The following is a 7,688-nucleotide window of genomic DNA, read 5'->3' as shown; positions in this document are numbered from 1 at the left end:
TTGCAACTCTACATCTGACATGGTACAGTTGTCCTCTTTTAAGTAAGCCCTTAACCGTGTGTGAGGTTTATACTTGTGTTTCAAAGTAAGTGACCATAACTTAGCCCACTGCAGTAAAAGGTTAAATCATGTGTTCTATTTAAGAAATAAAGGCCGAGGAGGTGTGGTATATGGCCAATATACCACGGCTAAGAGCTGTTCGTAAGCACGACGCAGCGCAGAGTTTTAAGCAATAAGGCCCGAGGAGGTGTGGTATATGGCCAGTATACCACGACTAAGGTCTGTTCTTACGCACAACACAACGCAGACTGCCTGGACACAGCCCTTGCCGTGGTATATTGGCCATATACCAAAAAACCCGAGGTGCCTTATTGCTATTATAAACTGGTTACCAATGTAATTAGAGCAGTAAAAATAACTTTTGCCATACCTGTGGTATACGGTCTGATATACCACGGCTGTCAGCCAATCAGCATTCAGGGCTCGAACCACCCAGGTTATAATGAAGTATTTACAATGTGTACGAGTTCACTATGTATATTTCCTGATGAGTATATACAGTGCCTTGCGAAAGTATTCGGCCCCCTTGAACTTTGCGATCTTTTGCCACATTTCAGGCTTCAAACATAAAGATATAAAACTGTATTTGTTTGTGAAGAATCAACAACAAGTGGGACACAATCATGAAGTGGAATGACATTTATTGGATATTTCAAACTTTTTTAACAAATCAAAAACTGAAAAATTGGGCGTGCAAAATTATTCAGCCCCTTTACTTTCAGTGCAGCAAAATCTCTCCAGAAGTTCAGTGAGGATCTCTGAATGATCCAATGTTGACCTAAATGACTAATGATGATAAATACAATCCACCTGTGTGTAATCAAGTCTCCGTATCAATGCACCTGCACTGTGATAGTCTCAGAGGTCCGTTAAAAGCGCAGAGAGCATCATGAAGAACAAGGAACACACCAGGCAGGTCCGAGATACTGTTGTGAAGAAGTTTAAAGCCGGATTTGGATACAAAAAGATTTCCCAAGCTTTAAACATCCCAAGGAGCACTGTGCAAGCGATAATATTGAAATGGAAGGAGTATCAGACCACTGCAAATCTACCAAGACCTGGCCGTCCCTCTAAACTTTCAGCTCATACAAGGAGAAGACTGATCAGAGATGCAGCCAAGAGGCCCATGATCACTCTGGATGAACTGCAGAGATATACAGCTGAGGTGGGAGACTCTGTCCATAGGACAAGAATCAGTCGTATATTGCACAAATCTGGCCTTTATGGAAGAGTGGCAAGAAGAAAGCCATTTCTTAAAGATATCCATAAAAAGTGTTGTTTAAAGTTTGCCACAAGCCACCTGGGAGACACACCAAACATGTGGAAGAAGGTGCTCTGGTCAGATGAAACCAAAATTGAACTTTTTGGCAACAATGCAAAACGTTATGTTTGGCGTAAAAGCAACACAGCTGAACACACCATCCCCACTGTCAAACATGGTGGTGGCAGCATCATGGTTTGGGCCTGCTTTTCTTCAGCAGGGACAGGGAAGATGGTTAAAATTGATGGGAAGATGGATGGAGAACTGAAAACTGCTGTTCACAAATGCTCTCCATCCAACCTCACTGAGCTCGATCTGTTTTGCAAGGAGGAATGGGAAAAAATGTCAGTCTCTCGATGTGCAAAACTGATAGAGACATACCCCAAGAGACTTACAGCTGTAATCGCAGCAAAAGGTGGCGCTACAAAGTATTAACTTAAGGGGGCTGAATCATTTTGCACGCCCAATTTTTCAGTTTTTTTTTTGTTAAAAAAGTTTGAAATATCCAATAAATGTCGTTCCACTTCATGATTGTGTCCCACTTGTTGTTGATTCTTCACAAAAAAATACAGTTTTATATCTTTATGTTTGAAGCCTGAAATGTGGCAAAAGGTCGCAAAGTTCAAGGGGGCCGAATACTTTCACAAGGCACTGTATACTGAGTATACCAAACATTAGGAACACCTTCCTAATATTGAGTTGCACCCCCACCCCCTTTTGCCCTCAGAACAGACTCAATTTGTCAGGGTATGGACTCTACAAGCTATCAAAACCAATCCACAGGGATGCTGGCCAATGTGTGCATGCAGCTCCCCCGGGACTGCCTCGCAGAAGAAATATCATCCCGTGTAGAGAAGCACGAGATTTAATTTCTAGAGTTAACACAATCAATGTTTCCCTTTACTGTGGGAATTGTGATCAAATCATCGCAATATTAGCCACTTTCAATGCAACATACCGAAACAAAACAAACTATGCAAGATTTTGAAGGCAGAACGCATCAGAGTAGGATTCTGTTGCATTGACTTGCACATTGCAGCCCGTACTCTACACAGATTGGTGTGGCATAACTAATCAGAACTGCAGTAGGACTATATGCAAATAGACCATTGCCATATATGGATCTGTGCCATTTACTTTGAACTGGACTGTGTTTACAGCATGAACGGTAGTAAGTAGATGCACTTGTTTTGAGATCAAAGCGAGAGCTGCATGCAGCCATGTGCACGTTCGTTCATATCCTTTGCTAGTTAGTGAGTTACTAGCCCAGTTATAGATACTTTGTGGTCTGCAATGAGGGAGTGATTTCTTTCTAAAAGTGCACAAAACGTGTACATTTCCAGAAAAAGCAAGTTGGGTAAAGAGTTTTTTTTGTCTAAAAGGGGCAGTGTTGTAATTTGAGACAGGCTTGAATAAGCTAAGTAGCCAATAGACAGAGAGTAGCATCATTTGTCTGATTCTCTGTAATAATGGTATGGGAATAATAATGCATTTCATTTTGTAAAGTGGTTTCTTGTGTCAAAAAACACAACGAAATGTTCAGTCACCTCCTTGTCTGAACAACAGGTGGATAAACAGGTTAATGTTTTTTTTTATTTTTTTATTTTACCTTTATTTAACCAGGCAAGTCAGTTAAGAACAAATTCTTATTTTCAATGACAGCCTGGGAACAGTGGGTTAACTGCCTGTTCAGGGGCAGAACGACAGATTTGTACCTTGTCAGCTCGGGGGTTTGAACTCACAACCTTCCGGTTACTAGTCCAACGCTCTAACCACTAGGCTACCCTGCCGCCCCAATGTCAAGCCCTGCATGTTTTTTTCCAAAAGTCTCTGGAATGTAGGCCTACATTGAACACCACACATGGGCTGCTACTGTATGCTGAATGATAGTACAGCTATTCCCATGTTAAAATGTTATGGGATGCATTTCTCCATTGTTTTTGATGGTAGGCCACTCTGGTAGGCCTACATAATGATCAAATTGCCACAACAGCCTACTTGACCACTGTCTGAAACTGTAACTTAAAGCGATTACAGCTTCAGTGTTCACAGTAAACGTGCACTGGAAGGTGCACAGGATTTTCATCATGTTGAAAGTTTGCACTCAGCAGACCTGAAATTTGCTCAGTGCCCAAAGAATTTGAGGCAACATTGACGCTGGCCCATGTTGACTCCAATGCTTCCCGCAGTTGTGTCAAGTTGGCTTGATGTTCTTTGGGTGATTGACCATTCTTAATAGACACGGGAAAGAGGAGGAGTGTTGCAGTTCTTGACACAAATCGGTGGGCCTGGCACCCACTACCATAACCCGTTCAAAGGCACTCAAATCTTTTGTCTTACACAATCCGTGTTTCAATTGTCCCAAGGCTTAAAAATCCTTCTTTAGCCTGTCTCCTCCCATTCATCTTTAACCTGTCTCCTCCCCTTCATCTTTAACCTGTCTCCTCCCATTCATTTACACTGATTGAAGTGGATTTAAAAAGGGACATCAATAGGGGATCATAGCTTTGAGCTGGAATCACCTGGTCAGCCTGTGTCATGGAAAGAGCATGTTTTGTATACTCAATGTATACGTGTACGGTTCCCGTTAGATATTCGGGGCTTCCAGTGATGTGCTTTTGTATGTATTTTATTGCTGTACGAGCAAGTTCTAATTGTAATGGTCGCATTAGCTCACAGTTGATTCCATGTTAGAATCTACAGCCATCAACATCATCGAGCAATGCACATCTGATGTGCTGCCCTTTGTCTATTGTCCCAGAATAAACTACAGATCAACTGGGACCATTGGCTGGCCTTCTTTTCTTTATTACACAACTCAAGAGAGAGTAAAGATCACATCCGTTACACAAAAAACACTGTTATTAAAGGTCAAGTAAGAGGTAGAAAGGCTCCAGGAAAGAATGCATGGGACTGCCTGCCTCCCTATGCACCCTGCATTAGTACCATCTAGGTCTAAATATCTTTCCTGCACTTCTCTTATTTTACTTGAAAATGGCTCTGTCTGTGCTCACTCAGAAATGGCTCAGTCTGTACCAAATATGTGATTTATCTTCTCAATTCTCAATTAGAAAAAGTGAAGGAGGAGGGAGAGAAGGGAAGGGAGGGATGGAGGAGGGATGGAGGAGGAAGGGGCAAGGCAGCAAGCTAGGAAGTGGCAGCAGAGTAAATGTCAAATGCCCGGATGCCAGCCCACTAGGCTGGGGGAGGGAGGAAAGGGTGGAGGGATAAGGGATGGGGGAGAGGAGGGGAGAGGAGAAGGAGAGGGCCCTCTTGATACAAACCAGTAAACTAAATTCAAATAAACTCAGCAAAAAAAGAAACGTCCTCTCACTGTCAAAAGTGTTTATTTTCAGCAAACTTAACATGTGTAAATATTTGTATGAACATAACAAGATTCAACAACTGAGACATAAACTGAACCAATTTCACAGACATGTGACTAGCAGAAATTGAATAATGTGCCCCTGAACAAAAGTCAGTATCTGGTGTGGCCACCAGCTGCATTAAGCACTGCAGTGCATCTCCTCCTCATGGACTGCACCAGACTTGCCAGTTCTTGCTGTGAGATTTTACCCCACTCTTCCACCAACGCACCTGCAAGTTCCTGGACATTTCTGGGGGGAATGGCCCAAGACCTCCGATCCAACAGGTCCAAGACGTGCTCAATGGGATTGAGATCTGGGATCTTCGCTGGCCATGGCAGAACACTGACATTCCTGTCTTGCAGGAAATCACGCACAGAACGAGCAGTATGGCTGGTGGCATTGTCATGCTGGAGGGTCATGTCAGGATGAGACTGCAGGAAGGGTACCTTATGAGAGAGGAGGATGTCTTCCCTGTAATGCACAGCATTGAGATTGCCTGCAATGACAACAAGCTCAGTCCGATGATGCTGTGACACACCGCCCCAGACCATGACGGACCCTCCACCTCAAAATCGATCCCGCTCCAGAGTACAGGCCTCGGTGTAACGCTCATTCCTTCGACGATAAATGAAAATCTGACCATCACCCCTGGTGAGACAAAACCGTGGCTCGTCAGTGAAGAGCAATTTTTGCCAGTCCTGTCTGGTCCAGCGACCAGACAGGGTTTGTGGGTTTGTGCCCATAGGAGACATTGTTGCCGGTGATGTCTGATGAGGACCTGCCTTACAATCTGTCTACAAGCCCTCAGTCCAGCCTCTCTCAGCCTATTGCGGACACTGACGGAGGGATTGTGTGTTCCTGGTGTAATTCGGACAGTTGTTGTTGCCATCCTGTACCTGTCCCGCAGGTGTGATGTTCGAATGTACCGATCCTGTGCAGGTGTTGTTACACGTGGTCTGCCACTGCGAGGACGATCAGCTGTCCGTCCTGTCACCCTGTAGCGCTGTCTTAGGCATCTCACAGTAAGGACATTGCAATTTATTGACCTGGCCACGTCTGCAGTCCTCATGCCTCCTGGCACCATGTCTAAGGCACGTTCACACAGATGAGCAGGGACCCTGGGCACCTTTCTTTTGGTGTTTTTCAGAGTCCATAGAAAGGCCTCTTTAGTTCCTAAGTTTTCATAACTGTGACCTTTATTGCCTACCGTCTGTAAGCTGTTAGTGTCTTAACGACTGTTCCACAGGTGCATGTTCGTTAATTGTTTATGCTTCATTGAATGGCATGGGAAACAGTATTTAACCCCATTACAATGAATATCTGTGAAGTTATTTGGATTTCTACAAATTTTCTTTGAAAGACAGGGTCCTGAAATAGGGGTGTTTCTTTTTTTGCTGAGTTTATATCCTGGCACCAAACAGTTCTACTGTACAACTATCACAAGTAATTTCCTAGACTAGTGCCTGCTGAAGTTATGGAACAATCAGCAACATTCTGGAACACTCCCTCAGGGTTCCCTCAGGTCTTTAGCTACCTCTAGTCAGAAGGTGAATATATTCTTACAGGGCTTGCATGAAGTAGAAGTTGGAGTTTTGTGCTAAAAACAAATAGGACTCAAAACCCATATTAAATTGCTTAACGTTGTTTTTAGGTGGGATTCCGAAAATGTATTCTTTATTCAGAGTTCTGACATAATTCTGTTGAGTGCTAGACTTGTCGTGTGATTGGATTGAATACCAACATGCTGTAAGCATAAATTATTGAATAGCGCCATGAACAAAGTTCACCCATGTTCCACCCGGAGAGTCTGACATTATTAAAAGCGTGGCCCCTTTTTACACATGGTGCGTTTCATATTCTCCAAGGTAACATTCACCTTACAGAAGAACAACGGTAAAGCCGAGAAGAGGGGAGAGAGAGAGAGAGAGAGATAGTTTTAGAGAAGGAGAGAGACACAGTGTTTGAGAGAGAGAGAGAGTTTTAGAGAAGGAAAGAGACACAGAGTGTTTGAGAGAGGAAGCGAGACACAGAGTGAGGATGTGTGTGCGTGTGTGCGTGTGCTTGTGTGTGTGTGTGCGTGTGCTTGTATGTGTGTGTGTCGGGCCGACGACAGCTAGCTGCCCGGGGCATCCAGAACTCTGGCATGGCCGACTAGAGAAACGGCACGTTGAGCCTACCCTGGAGCTTTCCATTTTAAAATGGTGACCTTTGAGTTTAGGGGGGCAGCAATGACCCAGCTCTCTTTTGAATTATTTTCTTTAGCCATTTATTTTACAAGGCAAAGAAGGAATATGTCGATCCACTACAAAGACATACAGAAAGTGCTCTCAGCATTAGGTGGGTGGAACAAACATCATATCAAAATCAGAGAGAGGGTTCTTTGGATTATTGTTCTTCCCTTGTACTGCAATCTGAAATGCATAGAGATACTACAGTAGAGCATGTATTTTTCCCTGCCTGCAATGACAATGAATATCAAATCCAACCTCATTTACCTAGCTTTATCGTGCCCATTCTCAATCCACATCCGTTACTACCCTAACTTCTCATACTCCAAGGCTAATACTGTATTAGGCTATGCCGGATTAAGTGATATGACATGCTATTCTATAAAATCTTTTCTCTGTAATTAATATTACCTGACTGAGCTAATCATGTAAATGTAATTAACTAGAAAGTCGGGGCACCACAAAATAATATTTATAGAGCAGTTATCGTCCGAATAAACTCTTAAAGACTTAGTAATATTTTACATCAATAGCAGTTAATATTAATCGTCACCTTATTTCAGTCTCATCTGAAATTTGTACATTCTTGGTTATCTTCACAAACCCTGGCTAACAAGTTGAATCAGCAATACAAAATTGGGTTTAATTATTTATTAACTACAGTGCCTTGCGAAAGTATTCGGCCCCCTTGAACTTTGCGACCTTTTGCCACATTTCAGGCTTCAAACATAAAGATATAAAACTGTATTTTTTTTGTGAAGAATCAACAAC

This window comes from Oncorhynchus mykiss, chromosome 20, assembly GCF_013265735.2.
Source record: "Oncorhynchus mykiss isolate Arlee chromosome 20, USDA_OmykA_1.1, whole genome shotgun sequence".
NCBI lineage: Eukaryota > Metazoa > Chordata > Actinopteri > Salmoniformes > Salmonidae > Oncorhynchus > Oncorhynchus mykiss.
The sequence above is the reverse complement of the archived record's forward strand: the minus strand, read 5'-3'. Positions refer to the sequence as shown.